Below are 18,889 nucleotides of genomic sequence, written 5' to 3' on the forward strand. Positions count from 1 at the left end.
TTGCCTCCAGAAATTGTGGGTGCTCCAACACTGGAGGTTTTTAAGAAGAGACTGGACAAATATTTGTCTGAAAATAGAGCAGGGGTAGGCAACCTCGGCTCTTTTATGACTCATGGACTTTAACTCCCAGCATAGCTGACTCAGGAATTCTGGGAGTTGAAGTCCATGAGTCATAAAAGAGCCGAGGTTGCCTACCCCTGGTATAGAGTTTCCTGCTTGAGCAGGGGTTTGGACTAGAAAACTTCCAAGGTCTCTTCCAACTTTGTTATTCTGTTATTGTTCTTATTGGTGGGAAGTTCTGGGAAAGCATGAGGGCTTCCTCATTCTCTTCCTCCCAACCACAGGGCTCATGGAAGCATGGTGAAAAGCAGGAAGATTTTTGCCCCAGGATTCTGGGAAATATGGGGAAAGGATTTTTTGGTTCTTCTTCCAGTCCACCACCTCCAGTCAGCAAAGCATTAGTCTGGAAATTTGTTTTGCCCTTGCCATTTAGAAAGTAAACTGACCATTGATACGCTTCTCTTCCTGATGGATTGCTTCAAGGCAACAAGCTGCTTGCACTTCTAGAGATTTGAAAGACTTGGGTGAATTGCAAAAGTTTTCTAAAACTTTGCATTTGGGACCAGTATTGCAATATCATTAATATTTCCTAATTCATATAATGACTTAATCCGTATAATATGACAGAAATATCTCCTTGAGCCTTGGAAAAAGAGTTTCCCCCTTTGATATTACCAATTGAAAATTAAAGATCGGCAAGTATCTGTGAAGACAGTAACAAAGCCCACTGATTCTTTCCGGTAATGTATGATCGCCAGGGGTTTTTTGGCAAGTCCGGAATTGTTGAAGTATTCATATCCTGTTCAATAAACCTGCCAGTTCTATTGCTTTGAACAGTAGCCTGCTGGTAACTTTATCTACCTCTTCATCCGTTTCATACATTGTTATCTCTTCATGCACTTAAATAAGTATCAACTGGTAAATGATGAGTGCTTCCCACTACATTCGTTGCATAGCTTGAAATTCAATAGACATAACACTGCCCAGTATTATCTGGGTAAGGACTGTAGGGGGGTGTGCTACTTTATTGAGTTTTTACCATTCTGTTGCACAGCTGGTGACTCAATCTTCAAGAATCTGGTTTTACAATATCTTCTAAAGAATTTAGAAATACTGTGGAGAGCAGCCATATACATTCAGTTTTGTCTACTAGTGTGCAATGCAGCAGAAATAAAATATGTGGGAAATTACAATATGTAGAAGAATGAGAGCCATTTTGGTGTACTGGTAAAAGGTACCAGCCTAGAAACCAGGAGAGTTTCTAGGCTGTGAGTTCTAGTTCAGCCTTAGGCACAAAGCCAGCTGGGCGACTTTGGACCAGCCACTTTCTTTTATCAGTGGCAAGAAGGCAAGGGCTAACCATTTCCAAAAATGTTGTCTAAAAAACTGCATGGGAGTTGCAGTTGCTAGGAGTCAGGGCTTATTTGCGCACAAATTCAGAAAATTGACAATAGGCTGATATCTACAATAGGGTCAAAAGAGAAAAGGTGGTTTATTTTCAACTCAGTCCCATTCAAAATGTTCCACCCAAATTTTCTGAATTGACTGAGTTATCTAATGGGATAAAATTTGAAATTGCAGAAGAAAACTCTGATATTTCTACAGATATTGATAGATAGATAGATAGATAGATAGATAGATAGATAGATAGATAGATAGATAGATAGATAGATAGATAGATAGATAGATAGATAGATAGATGATATAGATATAGATAGATATATAGATATAGATAAATATATTTACTTACATTTATACCAAAGAAAGTCAGAATTCATTTTTTTCTTTTTTTGTACTTAACTTTTCCCCCCATTTCTGAGCTTTTTCTTGTTTCAACTTTTTATCTATTTATCTTTTAACATTGTATTTTTTTTGAAAATCAGTAAAATATATTTTTTTAAAAGAAACAAAGATGAAAAGGGATTTTTTAAAAAAAAACATACCAGATCATGGCTGCAAAAAAACAATGAAGGCTAAGTATGATTGCAACCTGTACTAGGTATTCATAGGCAATCATGCATACACACATGCACACACATACACATAGTATATTAAAGTCTTTTGAAATCCTGAAGCTCCAACAGATCAAAAAGACAAACTCAGTACAGTAGATCACACCATCATGTCTTTGCAGAAAATGCACAATTCTAAAAATAAATAAACATTCAGCTGGCCCAGCATAGACTAATTATATTCTAGTCTGAAAATTCAACAGCTCTAAGGTGTAAGTACGTGTACCATTTACATACACATCAAAATTTGAGCAAAGCAACTAAAACCACAGAGTGTTTGTATTTTAAATGCATTCAGAAATAGCAATGGATACCATTGCCAAAGCTCAGATAATTACAGTTTAAAACAAAGAGCAAAAAACAAGCTATAACCAGTATAATGGAACTGTTTTGAAAATACACTGTGCTGGCCTGATTAATTTAAGTATATATGTCCAGTATATATACACATTCTGTGATAGATCGTCTACTGTGAGGCTGAGGTTCATTAATTGATTACATTGATTCATATTTGATTTGATTCTGTAACTCTAAACAGCTGAGTTCAGGCAGACGAGTAACGACACAAAGCTTAGCGAAGGTCCTCAAGTTCTGTCTATCTAGTCTGCAGGCAGCCAGGCTGGCACAGACCATACATGAAGGAGGGTTGAGAGCAGGATAAAATTAGATGGAAGATTGTGGAAGGAATCATAGCTGAATCCAACTGTTATTCAAGTCATATGGGCATTAGAAACATAGCAGGGGACCACATTGACTTCTATCCAATGTGGCATTACCCAGCAGGATCCGAAGAGGCAAGCAAGTGAATCATATTATTCTCCATCTAGAAGGCATCTCACAAGCAATAAGATCTGGGGGGGGAGTCATCCAATATGATTCAAGACAAAATTCCCCTTCATCTTTGTTTTACAGCTGGCAAGCAAGAATATTTGCTGGTTAACCAAAGGCTTCAAGCCAGCATATGATGGCAATGTGAGTCTGGCTGGCAGGACTCAAAGAACATTCAAAACAACTATTCTGACCTTGAAACAAGCATTCCAATTTTAAAAAAAAATCAAGCTCTCTTGGTTTTGAACATTCCTACTCTCTAAAACAATAAACCAGGTTCAAGGATATAAAACAAATGGCTTACAAAAATAATAATGGAAAAACAGACTGGTATTCATATTGTCAGTCTCATAAATGGTTCTTCTCAGAAGGGAAATGTATGGATTTTCTGATTTTTTTTTCTAATTGGTCGTATAATGTTCCAAAGCAAAAAAAAAGAAATTGTGAAAGAAAAATGAACAAAAATCCATATTTTTAAAATCAATATCAATGTAAAGCTTAAATATCTCAGACATCAATTGCAATGAAAACATAATAGAAGATAATAGAAGTTTCAGAAGATTATATCTCAGTGTAATAAGCCTATGGGTGTGTTTTTTTTAAAAAAAAAATCTGGCCCTTTGTAGAGTCAGATGTAATGTGCTCTTTTGTTAATACGGGGCACATTCAGAATGAGTCATACACCTGTACGTGTAACCTCTTCCTCCTTTGTAGCAAAATGATCAGATAAGGATAATATCTAATTAACCAGAGCTCCCTTGTTCATCCAAATGAGGAAACTATGGTTACCAACTAATAGAAAACATTTCATGAGCCAGAAAAATTTAACTGGATACCACCCAAAGGAATTTTGGAGATGGTAGCTGCATTGAATATAGAAGACAAAACCGGAAAGAGATGTAGCCTCCCCCAGACCTTTAAAGTGAAAAGCTAACAGGGCAGGACATGCAGCCCCACCCCATCTATTCCTGATCCATATCTTCAACTGAGAGATCTCGCATGAACGTAACTTTACCCCTTCATCTGGGACTGTAATAAATAGGGNTATTTTTAATCTCTGCGTTCATAGCTATTGTTTATGTCTACCCTAAGTAGCATCTAATTTTTTTTCACACACCATTTTATTACTATGACACTAGCAAATTATTGCAATTTCCAAGCCCTAATGAAAGGTAAATGGGAAAACAACAATCAAGCACATTAGTATCTTATTGCACTAATTCACATCTATTTTTTTTCACATGTTATTAAAACCAAATAATATAGAGAAATTAGGTATGTTTTTATATGTTATGTTTCTTTGCACAAAGGATTTATGCCTGCTTGTTTCAGCATGGGATGAAATATGGAATAGACATTTCCATAGAAAGCTATCAATTAGGAACACTTGGATCAATTAACCAGTGGAACAGCTTGCCTCCAGAAATCGTGGGGGCTCCATCACTGGAGATTTTTAAGAAGAGACCAGACAGTCACTTGTCTGAGATGGTATAGGTTCTCCTGCTTGAGCAGTGGACTGGACTAGAAGGCCTCCAAGGTCCTTTCCAGCTTCTGTTCTATTCTGTTCTAATTCTAATTCTATTCTATTCTATTCTATTCTATTCTATTCTATTCTATTCTATTCTATTCTATTCTATTCTATTCTATTCTATTCTATTAGGATCCTAATCATGGTTCGGCCATATGCTGCTTGCATATGTAGATAATAATAATATAATAATAATAAAGTTGGAAGGGACCTTGGAGATCATCGAGTCCAACCCCCTGCTCAGGCAGGAAACCCTACACCATTTCGGACAAATGGCTGTCCAGTCTCTTCTTAAAAACTTCCAGTGTTGGAGCATTCACCGCTTCTGGAGGCAGGTTGTTCCATTGGTTAATTGTTCTAACTGTCAGGAAGTTTCTCTTTAGTTCTAGGTTGCTTCTCTCCTTGATTAGTTTCCATCCGTTGCTTCTTGTCCTGCCCTCAGGCGCTTTGGAGAATAGCTTGACTCCCTCTTCTTTGTGGCAGCCCCTGAGATATTGGAACACTGCTATCATGTCCTCCCTTGTCCTTCTCTTCGTTAAACTAGATACCTTTAAATAGTTTCTGGTGAACACAAACTTTAAATTTTATTTTCAACATAATAAGGACCACATGACTATGAGATTCTCAATTATCCAAATCTGCTTGTCCCAAAGGTGCTTTTTCCAAAAGGCAACTGGACTTTCTTGAGTTTTTCCTTTGAAAACATTTCACTTCTCATCCAAGAAGCTTCTTCAGTTCTGATTGGTGGGGAATGGAAGGATTTATATTCAGTCATTTAAGAGACTGACAACCAATCCTCAGAGTGTTAACAGCCAGATGACTGCAAAGAATATAAATCCTGATCAGTGCAAAAGTATGGGTTGCCTGCCCAAGATGCAGTGTAATAGTGTTTTAAAATAGGTACTGCACAGGTACAAACCTGGCACTAGGACTATATAAAAACCATTTCACAAATTAAATGTTTACATGAAAAGCATATATAAAAGTCAAGTCTTTCAGCTACTTGATAAATATACCTATGTTATTGAATGATCCAAATGCTCATCTAGGACTAGGGAAGTCTGACTGAAATTATTAAATTCATTAAGTATTCTTTGTCACCACCTCTGCCTAATGGACAAGGTTCTGAATAAGAAAAGACAACAGTAAGTGTAATAAAGCAGAATGAAGTAGTCTTAATAAGAGCAGATGTTCTTCCAAAATTGCCTTTGAAAGCACATTGCTGATATGAATCCCAAATCATCCTTGTATTGCTTGGAAAAATGAATCGAATGCTTAACTTATTCAGCGTTTCCCAAAGAGATCACTAAGTCATGTCAAGTGAATCAACTTTTGGCTGGTTTGAAAGCGGTCTTGGAGCTTGAATTATGTGTGGCATTTTTGAAACCTATCTTTACTTTTCAAAGTCAACCCACTGGTCCTTGGAAAAGGACTACCTGATAAGAAAGCAAGCTAAAAGAATGCATTACTATTATGTCCACAGCAGTGCCAAATGATAGATGATCACATGCAATTTGTTACCATTAAACTGTCATCCTCAAACTGAAAATGGATGATTAGGCATGTTGCATAGAGGCACATTTTTTTAACATAAGCTTTAATTATTTTTGGGTTATGTGTGTGCCAGAATACATTTTGAAATGTAGACATGTTGGGACAAAAATTAAATGAGGTGAAATAAACACTATATTAATTTAACTGATTGATTGGAATATTACAGCCAGTTTTGGTCACCATGATATAAAAAAGGTATTGGGCTTCTAGAAAGAGTGCAGAGAAGAGCAACAAAGATGATGATTAGGGGACTAAAGGGTAAAACATATGAAGAATGATTGCAGGAATTTGGTATGTCTAGTTCAATGAAAAGGACTAGGGGTGACATGATAGTAGTGTTCCAATATTTGAGGGACTGCCACAAAGAAGACTGCCAAAACACCAGAAGGCAAGACAAGAAACAATGGATGGAAACTAATCAAGGAAAGAAGCAACCAAGAACTCAGGAGAAATATCCTGACAGTTAGAACCAGTGCTTTTTTTTGTCATAGAACGCACGGAACGACGTTTTTTTGAAGGGAAGAACCGACTCCTTCTAAGCCACCAGTGTGAGTAAAGCTCTAGCTTGGTGAAAGGAAACTGCCCATGGAAATCGGGGGCATCGAAGGTTGACCCGGAAACACTTCCATGGCCCTGAAATCAGACCCTCTTCTCTGCCTTGGTTCATGGAGCTCCCCCCACCACTGCCTCCTGTCTTCACCCCCACATTGGCCACCAGGGACCAGGACTGGCTTCTGGAGCGAATCTCTTCGAGGGACCAGGCACGCTCCCAAATCAGCAGCACCATTGCCGTCTTGGTTGCTCTGGCTCCAAAGGAAACCTCTGTGTCATCAGAGGCAGAGGAAGACGAGGTGGCAGAAGACATCCCAGCTCCAAACAAGCACCCTCTCAAAAGCCACGGCAATGCCATCTGTCAGCTGATGCTGCTCACGTGCTCTGCACCTCAGAAGCTCCCTAAAGCTGTCCCCCCCCACTCCGTAAAGGGTTTTCGATTGGAGCCAGAGCTGTGCATGAGTTCTGGCACCTTTTTTTTTTTTTTTTTTTTTTTTACAAAAAAAGCACTGGTTAGAACTAATGACTTGCCTCCAGAAATTGTGGGTGCTCCAACACTGGAGGTTTTTAAGAAGAGACTGGACAAATATTTGTCTGAAATGGGTATAGAGCAGGGGTAGGCAACCTCGGCTCTTTTATGACTCATGGACTTCAACTCCCAGAATTCCTGAGTCAGCATAGCTGGTATAGAGTTTCCTGCTTGAGCAGGGGTTTGGACTAGAAAATTTCCAAGGTCCCTTCCAACTCTGTTATTCTGCTATTGTTCTTATTGGTGGGAAGTTCTGGGAAAGCATGAGGGCTTCCTCATTCTCTTCCTCCCATCCACAGGCCTCATGGAAGCATGGTGCAAAGCAGGAAAATTTTGCCCCAGGATTCTGAGAAATATGGGGAAAGGATTTTTTGGTTCTTCTTCCAGTCCACCACCTCCAGTCAGCAAAGCATTAGTCTGGAAATTTGTTTTGCCCTTGCCATTTAGAAAGTAAACTGACCATTGATACGCTTCTCTTCCTGATGGATTGCTTCAAGGCAACAAGCTGCTTGCACCTCTAGAGATTTGAAAGACTTGGGTGAATTGCAAAGGTTTTCTAAAACTTTGCATTTGGGACCAGTATTGCAATATCATTAATATTTCCTAATTCATATAATGACTTAATCCGTATAATAGAAATATCTGTATAGACAGAAATATCTCCTTGAGCCTTGGAAAAAGAGTTTCCCCCTTTGATATTACCAATTGAAAATTAAAGATCGGCAAGTATCTGTGAAGACAGTAACAAAGCCCACTGATTCTTTCCGGTAATGTATGATCGCCGGGGGTTCTTCGGCAAGTCCGGAATTGTTGAAGTATTCATATCCTGTTCAATAAACCTGCCAGTTCTATTGCTTTGAACAGTAGCCTGCTGGTAACTTTATCTACCTCTTCATCCGTTTCATACATTGTTATCTCTTCATGCACTTAAATAAGTATCAACTGGTAAATGATGAGTGCTTCCCACTACATTCGTTGCATAGCTTGAAATTCAATAGACATAACACTGCCCAGTATCATCTGGGAAAGGACTGTAGGGGGGGTGCTACTTTATTGAGTTTTTACCATTCTGTTGCACAGCTGGTGACTCAATCTTCAAGAATCTGGTTTTACAATATCTTCTAAAGAATTTAGAAATACTGTGGAGAGCAGCCATATACATTCAGTTTTGTCTACTAGTGTGCAATGCAGTAGAAATAAAATATGTGGGAAATTACAATATGTGGAAGAATGAGAGCCATTTTGGTGTACTGATAAAAGGTACCAGCCTAGAAACCAGGAGAGTTTCTAGGCTGTGAGTTCTAGTTCAGCCTTAGGCACAAAGCCAGCTGGGCAACTTTGGACCAGCCACTTTCTTTTATCAGTGGCAAGAAGGCAAGGGCTAACCATTTCCAAAAATGTTGTCTAAAAAACTGCATGGGAGTTGCAGTTGCTAGGAGTCAGGGCTTATTTGCGCACAAATTCAGAAAATTGACAATAGGCTGATATCTACAATAGGGTCAAAAGAGAAAAGGTGGTTTATTTTCAACTCAGTCCCATTCAAAATGTTCCACCCAAATTTTCTGAATTGACTGAGTTATCTAATGGGATAAAATTTGAAATTGCAGAAGAAAACTCTGATATTTCTACAGATATTGATTGATTGATAGATAGATAGATAGATAGATAGATAGATAGATAGATAGATAGATAGATAGATTTACTTACATTTATACCAAAGAAAGTCAGAATTCATTTTTTCTTTTTTTGTACTTCACTTTTCCTCCCCCATTTCTGAGCTTTTTCTTGTTTCAACTTTTTATGTATTTATCTTTTAACATTGTATTTTTTTTGAAAATCAGTAAAATATTTTTTTTTTAAAGAAACAAAGATGAAAAGGGATTTTTTTAAAAACATACCAGATCATAGATGCAAAAAAACAATGAAGGCTAAGTATGATTGCAACCTGTACTAGGTATTCATAGGCAATCATGCATACACACATGCACACACATACACATAGTATATTAAAGTCTTTTTAAATCCTGAAGCTCCAACAGATCAAAAAGACAAACTCAGTACAGTAGATCACACCATCATGTCTTTGCAGAAAATGCACAATTCTAAAAATAAATAAACATTCAGCTCGCCCAGCATAGACTAATTATATTCTAGTCTGAAAATTCAACAGCTCTAAGGTGTAAGTACGTGTACCATTTACATACACATCAAAACTTGAGCAAAGCAACTAAAACCACAGAGTGTTGTATTTTAAATGCATTCAGAAATAGCAATGGATACCATTGCCAAAGCTCAGATAATTACAGTTTAAAACAAAGAGCAAAAAACAAGCTATAACCAGTATAATGAAGCTGTTTTGAAAATACACTGTGCTGGCCTGATTAATTTAAGTATATATGTCCAGTATATATACACATTCTGTGATAGATTGTCTACTGTGAGGCTGAGGTTCATTAATTGATTACATTGATTCATATTTGATTTGATTCTGTAACTCTGAACAGCTGAGTTCAGGCAGACAAGTAACGACATAAAGCTTAGCAAAGGTCCTCAAGTTCTGTCTGTCTAGCCTGCAGGCAGCCAGGCTGGCACAGACCATACATGAAGGAGGGTTGAGAGCAGGATAAAATTAGATGGAAGATTGTGGAAGGAATCATAGCTGAATCCAACTGTTATTCAAGTAGCATGGGCATTAGAAACATAGCAGGGGACCACATTGACTTCTATCCAATGTGGCATTACCCAGCAGGGACCGAAGAGGCAAGCAAGTGAATCATATTATTCTCCATCTAGAACAGTGGTTCTCAACCTGTGGGTCAGGACCCCATTTGGGGTCGATCGACCATTTCACAGGGGTCGCCAAGCAAGGCTGTCTGCCATTTTTTTTGTCCGCCATTTTTTTCCCCTTTTCCAGCGGGTGCCTTACCTCCCTTGGGCTGGGCCAGCTGGTGGTCGGCCTGCTCCGTCTCTGCCGCTTGCCAGCTACGCCTCGGCCGGCGCAGGGGGCGGAACCACGCATGCGTGGCGCTCCCGGGCAGGGAAAGTCCTTGACTTACGACCGGTTGGGTAGTCCTCGACTTACGACCGGTTTAGTCCTCGACTTATGACCGGTTTAGTCCTCGACTTACGACCAGTTGGGGTCGCGGCATTAAAAAGGTTGAGAACCACTGAAATAGAAGACATCTCACAAGCAATAAGATCTGGGGGGGGGATTCATCCAATATGATTCAAGACAAAATTCCCCTTCATCTTTGTTTTACAGCTGGCAAGCAAGAATATTTGCTGGTGAACCAAAGGCTTCAAGCCAGCATATGATGGCAATGTGAGTCTGGCTGGCAGGACTCAAAGAACATTCAAAACAACTATTCTGACCTTGAAACAAGCATTCGAATAAAAAAAAAATTCAAGCTCTCTTGGTTTTGAACATTCCTACTCTCTAAAACAATAAACCAGGTTCAAGGATATAAAACAAATGGCTTACAAAGATAATAATGGAAAAACAGACTGGTATTCATATTGTCAGTCTCATAAATGGTTCTTCTCAGAAGGGAAATGTATGGATTTTCTGATTTTTTTTTCTAATTGGTCGTATAATGCTCCAAAGCAAAAAAGAAAAAAGAAATTGTGAAAGAAAAATGAACAAAAATCCATATTTTTAAAATCAATATCAATGTAAAGCTTAAATATCTCAGACATCAATTGCAATGAAAACATAATAGAAGATAATAGAAGTTTCAGAAGATTATATCTCAGTGTAATAAGCCTATGAGTGTGTTTTTTTTAAAAAAAAAAATCTGGCCCTTTGTAGAGTCAGATATAATGTGCTCTTTTGTTAATATGGGGCACATTCAGAATGAGTCATACACCTGTACGTGTAACCTCTTCCTCCTTTGTAGCAAAATGATCAGATAAGGATAATATCTAATTAACCAGAGCTCCCTTGTTCATCCAAATGAGGAAACTATGGTTACCAACTAATAGAAAACATTTCATGAGCCAGAAAAATTTAACTGGATACCACCCAAATGAATTTTGGAGATGGTAGCTGCATTGAATATAGAAGACAAAACCGGAAAGAGATGTAGCCTCCCCCAGACCTTTAAAGTGAAAAGCTAACAGGGCAGGACATGCAGCCCCACCCCATCTATTCCTGATCCATATCTTCAACTGAGAGATCTCGCATGAACGTAACTTTACCCCTTCATCTGGGACTGTAATAAATAGGGTCCCAGACTGCCCAGAGTATACATCTCCTTTAGAATTTCAGCTGGACCTGGGGAAGTCAGAAAGAAAATAAGGAGAGGCCGGTGGGAGGGGGCATTTTCCATCAGTTTAAAACCTATGTGCCTTCAGAGAACCCTGGTTTACTTTTGTGACTTCTTGTCCAGTCTGAAAACCTCTAGACTGCTGCCAGTGCACTTTTAATCAAGGCCAGATATAAGAAGCATAAGACTTCTTTCCCCACATCAAAAAGCCAAGAAAACCTCTAACTCTTTGTTGTCATCTAATGTTCATTCAGATTTTTGCAGCCTAGATGTGATAGCCCTAACTTCTTGTCACATAGGACCTTCAGTGGTCATCAGACCATTTCCGGGTCTCAATGACAGATCAAAGATTCACAAGAGAGCCTTATTTTTCTCTCCTAGCATCATTAGCAGCCTGTTTGACAGGACTGTGAGAAAGGACTTATGTACTGCTCTTATTTTGGACTTGCTTGCTAAGAAAGGGCAGGTAAAGGCTGCAAAAACTGCTCTGAATCCCTATTTCAAACCAAATGAATCCACAGAATGTGGTAGTTTAAATCACAACTATATTTGGAGATAGTAGTTTGAATCACAACTATGTTTCGAGGTGGGAGAAACTTTAAATGTAATTTACAGGATTCTCAGAATGGATTGCCCCTGCAACTACTTGTGGAACAGAAAGGGAGGAAGCTAACCACCAGACTGTGAGAACACCAGCAAGCAGTTAGATAAGGAGACCTGAACTCATTGGTAGCCTCACAGTGCAATGAACAAGGACATGCATTCAATTTCACAGCTACTACAATTGTTGGCCAAGCAAGGTCAAAAATAGCCAGAGAAATGATTGAAGCCTGGGAAATGAGCCTGGGAAATGAGCCCCTTGTCAGTCAACAGGAGTGCTGATTTACCACCGGTTTATCAGGTACTTAGAAGCCAAGGGCATAGCAGCACAAGAAAACAACAATCAATGACAGTCATCAACACCCTAATTAACAACTAAAAGCTACACACACACACACAACCAAGCACCATATAAATACAGCACATAGAATAGCCCAGGGCACATATTCTGGAGGGAGAGAAATCCCCTGATGATGGGCTCCAGCATGGGCCTGAAAGCTTGGAAGAATAAACTTTTGGTCTCAGTGATCAACTCAGATCCTGAATCACTATTATTATTATTATTATTATTATTATTATTATTATTATTATTATTATTATTATTATTATTATTATTATTATTATTATTATTATTATAGTGTGGGCTTTAACCACTTTTTTTAAACCATGGGTTGCTCATTGATCTGTTTTTATTTGTTTATAAGCCTGCATTCTAATCTGTATTTTATTATTAACTTCTTGAGCACAATTGTAGAGAAAATATGGGTTATAAATTGAATAAACAGATTAAGGTATTTTCATAGCTAGAACAGTGGTCTCTCATTTTTCTAATCAACTGAAGGGTCTATATAACATTTGACAAATTGGAGCAATATGCTATAATTAAGAAGTATTTTTTATAAATGTGGAAAACCAGTTGTAGGACTGCCAGTTATGGAAGAAGACAAATACTAAAAATTGTGTTGAAATATGATAGTATCATTTGTTATTTGATCCATCAGTGACTTTCCAGGACATTTAAATACAAAGTGTTGTGGAAAACAGGTAATTACACACTCTTGGCTGAAAAGATAGAAAATTAATGTTTTTGGAAGACACAATAATATAAGATTACAGTAGAATCATTCATTCTTTATATTGCTAACCTACCCAGACAGGTTAAAATACTCAGATTATGAGAAGAAAAGAATAGTTGCTATAACTCTGAAGACCTTGCCAGTTAGTCTGGAAACACATGTATGCACAAAAACATTTTCTCTGAGCATAGCTTTTGCCAACCTGCACTTATCAGAAATGTTAAATGCTTGGGACTTCCGGTTTTGCATCATAGCAATGCAGCCGAGGGATTGTGAAGCTCCGCATCCTACGGCTGGTTTCGCCCTACTTGGAGACCCTAAATGGGTCGAAGGTCACCCTGGAGAGGTGACAAAGAAGGAGAGGCACCTCGATTATCACGGAATGATGGCAGTCAATCAGTTTGATCCAGGGGAAGCCCTCCAACCCAACAGGAGAAAGGGTAGCTGCACTCCGATGACTAGCCCTACTGGCATCTGAAGCCCAAAAGCACCAACTAAAAATAACTGTTGGAGCTGGGTGAGAATATTGATCTTCTTTTCTCTATTTTGAAACAGATTTCCTGGAAAAGATCCCCAAGAAGCAAAAAAATCTCTGAAAGTGAGAAGGAGGGGACTATAACTCCACTCTTCCATAGACAGAAGCAGCAATTTAATTTTTATGGGGGCCAGAAATACATTGAAATGGACTAATGTAAAGCTATAATTTGGATAAAACTGAAAATTATGGAAATTGTTAAGATTTTCTACTTAAAATAATCTTTTCATTTTAAAAGCTAGAAAATAAACAGACACTGACATCTAGTGGTGGAATAGAGTATAGAACTATAGTTGTTCTGCCTCAGAAATTGGCAAGATGCCCAGAAACAGAGTGCTTTTATCCCTTGCTCCTCAAGGATTCCTAGCTAAACAGAGAACAGCTGGGAATAGAAGAAAGAAAACACACTGGGCTATCTATTGAAGAATGAGAAATACAATTGTTTATGAAAACTGCTGACTTTCCTGGTTTATACATACTTACTGAGCTGTGATATTTAAGTTTAAAAATAGTCTGCAGAAAAAGAAAAACTTTGACCTTTTGGCTATTCTTCTAAGGTGGAAATTACTGGATTGTTTTTAAATGACTGAACATTTTGGATTGTTTATAAGGATAAGAGATATATAAGATTATAGTGTTCAGAATTTAAGACTGGTTTGATGAAAATGGAAGTTGCATATACAACTAAAAGTGGTAAGAAATCACATGCAATATTCTTTTCTAAAATCCCCAGTCTGGAACACCAGAGATCTGCAGGAGAAATACTTCAATATAAGACAAATATTTTCCAGAATGAAATGTATGCTATGTTGCAACTAATTCAAACGACAATGGTTTAAATCATAATGAAATTAAAAATAACTTTGAAGATATAAATGAACACTTTTTTGACCTAAGCTCACAATTAAAAAATTCCCAGAAAATGGTGATAAAGAATGAACAAACAAATCAGAAATCAGAACAAAAACTAGAGGAAAGTGATTTGGAGGCTACAAATAAAGAAAACCACAACTTAACACAGACAAAGAAAAAATTACAAGATTTTGCTATAATATTGGAAACGGAAGAGATATTTCATTTTTCAGAACAACAAAACAAACCTGAAGTCAAGAAAGAAGATTTGATAAAATGGACAATAGAGCTGTCAGGAGAACTACTAGAGTCTGGGAGACAAAAAATGGAAGGAGAAATTGAGAGAGAAGAAAAGTGGAAGCTTCTTAACAAGTATGAATGAGCAAAACTCCCCCTCAAAAGCACCTTACTCAGTTTGTTTTTCCCATTCCTAACAACACCTATAAAAATACAGGAAGAATCATATGACAAGCTGAATACACTGACTTGGAAAGCTGCTAAGCAAGAGAAGAAGGCGAGAGCCGGACTCAAGAGAGATGATTTGACTTATCAGATGGAGTACCACATGACTAAACACTTGTTTGAATATGGTTAAAAGCAGGGCTTTTTTTCTCATAGAACGCCCAGAACGGAGTTCCGGCACCTTTTCTGGATGGAACCTTGTAGGGTAGGCAAGGCGGGTTGTATAACGTGTGTGAATTCCGGCACCTTTTTTTTTTTTTAGAAAAAAAGCACTGGTTAAAAGAATAGTTAAATTTTGGATACGAATGGGTTCTATAGTAAGAGAGATGTGATTTATAAGTAATATAGTATTGCTTTCTGATATGGGAAATGTAAAAATAATGAGATGATTTAAATGAATGATATGTTTTGGATATTCAACTTGGAGAAAACTAATCAACTTGGAGAAAATTATAACTGATAAGAAATGTTTTAAATACTGAAGGGAACCTAAGCTTAAATAAGAACAGGCGAGAACCAGACTTAAGAGAGATGACTTGACATACCAGATGGAGTATCATATGACCAAGCATTTGTCTAAATATGATTAAAAGAATAATTAAATTTTGGAAATGAAGAGGTTTACAGTAAGAGAAATGTGATTTATAAGTTGTATAGTATTTTTTTTCTTTCTTTTTTATGATATGGGAAATGTAAAAATATTGGGATGATTTAAATGTATGAAATATTTTGGATATTTAAATACAATCAATTTTGAGAAAACCATAACTGACAAGAAATGTTTTGATTACTGAGGGGAAACTAAGCTTAAATAAGAGTTCTGAAAACAGGACCTATAGTGATTTACATAAGATAATTTTGTGCAAATGCAACTGTAAAATAAGCTGATTAGAAAAGACATTACATACTGATGTTATTGTGAAATATTAGAAAAATGTTTATACTTAAATTTGTATGTATTAATAGTATTAAGAATTATATTTGCTTAATGTTGGTAAAAGGAGAACACTATTGGAAGAAGAAAGGACTAGGAAAAGTATTTCTAGTTAATAAGTTGATTATGAAAGTATAGAAATTAACTATTATTGACTGTTGTTAAATATATGAACCCAGACAACATGTTGTTTACTAAGCACTAAAGATTGTTATTCTAAAAAATCAATAAAATATACTTTAAAAATGTTAAATGCTCATGTTGACTGCAAATTAGGGGAACTGAAGCCTAAAATATCCAGATAGATATTTTTTATCTATCTATCCCTATTTAAAGGGATTTTAAAAGTAACCCAATGCTAGCTTCAGATAATTTCTCAGAAGCCCATGTTCTAGAATAGCAGCCTATTGTCTACTCTGATAAGCAAAGCAACCCAGATTTTTGACTGGAGTTCTTCTTAGAAACCAGGAATTAAACCTGCAACTTCTGTCATGCAAAGCCAAGGCTGCATACCTGAACTACAGCATACCTGCCAACCTGCAAGAATGGGCAACTGGTTTTGTTTAATCCTCCTTTTCATATACAAGTTAAGGTAGCAAATATGCCAGTATTTATTATTCCTCCTATTCTCCTCATAACAACAACTGTGAAATGAGCAGCTGGCCCACAAAGTCACCCAGCTGATTTTTCATGCCTAAGGCTAGACTAGAACTTATAAATGGTCTCCAATTTGAGCACAATCTATGGCAGCAAACTCTATAAAAAGGGAAAATGTCTGGCTATGTAGCTATGCTGTGAATATAGAATCCAAAGTATAATTTGAATTAATTCTGAGGTAGCCTAGATGTTCTGAGGAATTCTCTGATGCTGTCACAGCTGAAACAAGAGCTCAAAGGAGACTCCCCCTGTGACAAAGTTGTATGATAAACAGAGATGTTGCAGAAAAATAATTCCTAAGAATTTGTTGCAAAATTATTGGTACGAGGACCTACCTTTTTGGATTATTGTTAGCCCCATGGCTGATCCAAAATAACTTCAGTCAGTTGCATTTTAGGAAGCGATTCTTTGTTTTGCACTTTTGTTAATTGTCTAAAGCTGACTGGTTCCATAACAACTGGGGGTGGTATATAGTATTAGAAAGAGTTCAAAACAATATAACAAAAATGAGCAATAAATGTCAGAAAGACAATAAAGTGTACACCCCAAATATAAAGCATTCCCATTAAAGGTCTGCCAAGGCCTGGAGGGAAACACCTGATTTTTAGAGTCTATGTAAACAAGGGCCAAATAGGTGCCATACCAATGTCTGGGAGAAGGCTGTTCCAGACTGCAGGCACAGAGTCAGAGAAGATCCATCATTTAATTGATGGGACCCAAAGCATGCCAACTACAACCCATTATACATGATGGGCAGAAACTACCCAGGCCCAGGCCATAAGACACTCCAGCAATTTACCACTTCTAGAAACCTGTTGTGAAAAGTGGGCACAATTTAAAGATGTCATCACACAGACTGCAACAACTATACTTGGACTGAAAACCTGGGTCCATCCAGACCGGTTTGATGAAAACCACAAAACCATTTCAGCAGCCCTCCAGGTCAAGAACAAGGCCTAGGCAGACTGGCAGAATGATCCATCATCTGTCTCAAAGAAAGACAAGTTTAAGTACCCACAGTCCAAAGCACACACAGCACTGCAAGTAAGGCTGGCAGCACAGGAAAGCAGAGAAGGTGGAACATTGTGCAGGTGTGTGTACCACCACAGAGTCCTTCAGTGCTATAAAGTCAGTTTTATGATCTTTCTAAATCTGGATGCTCCCCTTGCTCTCATTGAATGGGTCGAACCTGACCGAAGACCAGGAAAGACTGAAAAACCACTGAGCTGAACATTTTCCCAATTTACTCAATAGCCTGTCCACAATTGACCATGATGTCTTACAGCTGCCAATCTTGTATGCCCTGGATCTGCCTCCCTCTGCTGATGAGATCAGGAAACTTGCAGATGAGCTCAAATAAAAGAACAAGGCAGGATGGCATTCCTGTTGAGATCTTCAGAATAAGGGAGCTGCCACCTGTTCCTCAAGCAGGAACAGTGATCCAGGAAACTCCCCAAATCATACACCAATTCTGTCAGGGGAAGTACAGTCCAATTCAGAAATAAAGATAGAAAGTCTCTGAGACTGGGTGGTCTAAATAGACACAGACATTCCGTTTTCCCAAGGATGAGCCTGAGTTTGTTCCCCCCATTCTCATAGCCTCCAGACCCTGGGATAACAGCCTCACTTGACTAGTCCAGGGCTGAGATACACAAAGGGTATACTGTGCCAAACCTTCAGGTAAGGCTTCACGTTGCTAAAAATTCATAAGGTAATGTAAGCCTGTTTTATTCACAGGCTGGGAGGAGATGAAGTTTCCGTGTTTGAGCCACGAGTAAAGGGCCAGCGAGAAAAGACCAACAGCCCTTGTTTCAGCTCAGAAGTTAGAAACTTCTGATGATTTATCATTTACAATTGTAAAGCTGGATTGCTTAATTGTGATGAGGCAGAAATTTTGTTACCTCAGGGCACATTTTAAAAATGGTTTTCCTTTTCTAGAGAGTTTCAGTCATTTTATGGGCTGTTCTTTCTTTGGCTAAAAATATTGAAAAATCTTTCTTATAAAGCAAAAGAATAGAAGAGTCACCATGATTTTAGATTAGCTCTTTAAAAAACAACAGCAGAGATTTTTTTATATATATTATATAGCTGGTAAACTACAATTCCAGGAAGAAAGATTAGATAAACTGTTCAGGCAATTACAATTCCTTGACCCTTTCTCCAGAGTTTGTCATCCTTTCTTGAGTCAGCAGAAAACTATACTGCAGCAGCGCCGCTGTCCGGCAGTGGCGACATCAGGTGGTGGTGGCAGCGGCAGGGATGGTTTCACACATGCAACTTACTTCTGTGCATGAGCAAATGGAACTTCGCATGCTCACCTACCACTTGTGCGGCCTGGTTCCAAACGGGCTGTGAGCCAATACCAGGCTGGGGACCAGGGGTTGGGGACCCCTGCTATACTGGCATGAAATTGGGCATCTCCACTGTCAGTTCCTACCCTGCCTA

General features: G+C 38.0%; 1 protein-coding gene across 1 annotated transcript in view; it reads right to left on the reverse strand.

Annotated features, from left to right (window-relative positions):
* Window positions 1-18,889, reverse strand: part of GALNT16 (polypeptide N-acetylgalactosaminyltransferase 16) — a 185,048-nt gene that overhangs the window by 91,256 nt on the left and 74,903 nt on the right. The window lies entirely within an intron of this gene.

This window comes from Protobothrops mucrosquamatus, unplaced genomic scaffold (assembly GCF_001527695.2).
Source record: "Protobothrops mucrosquamatus isolate PMUCROS unplaced genomic scaffold, P.Mucros_1.0 scaffold2021, whole genome shotgun sequence".
Lineage (NCBI taxonomy): Eukaryota > Metazoa > Chordata > Lepidosauria > Squamata > Viperidae > Protobothrops > Protobothrops mucrosquamatus.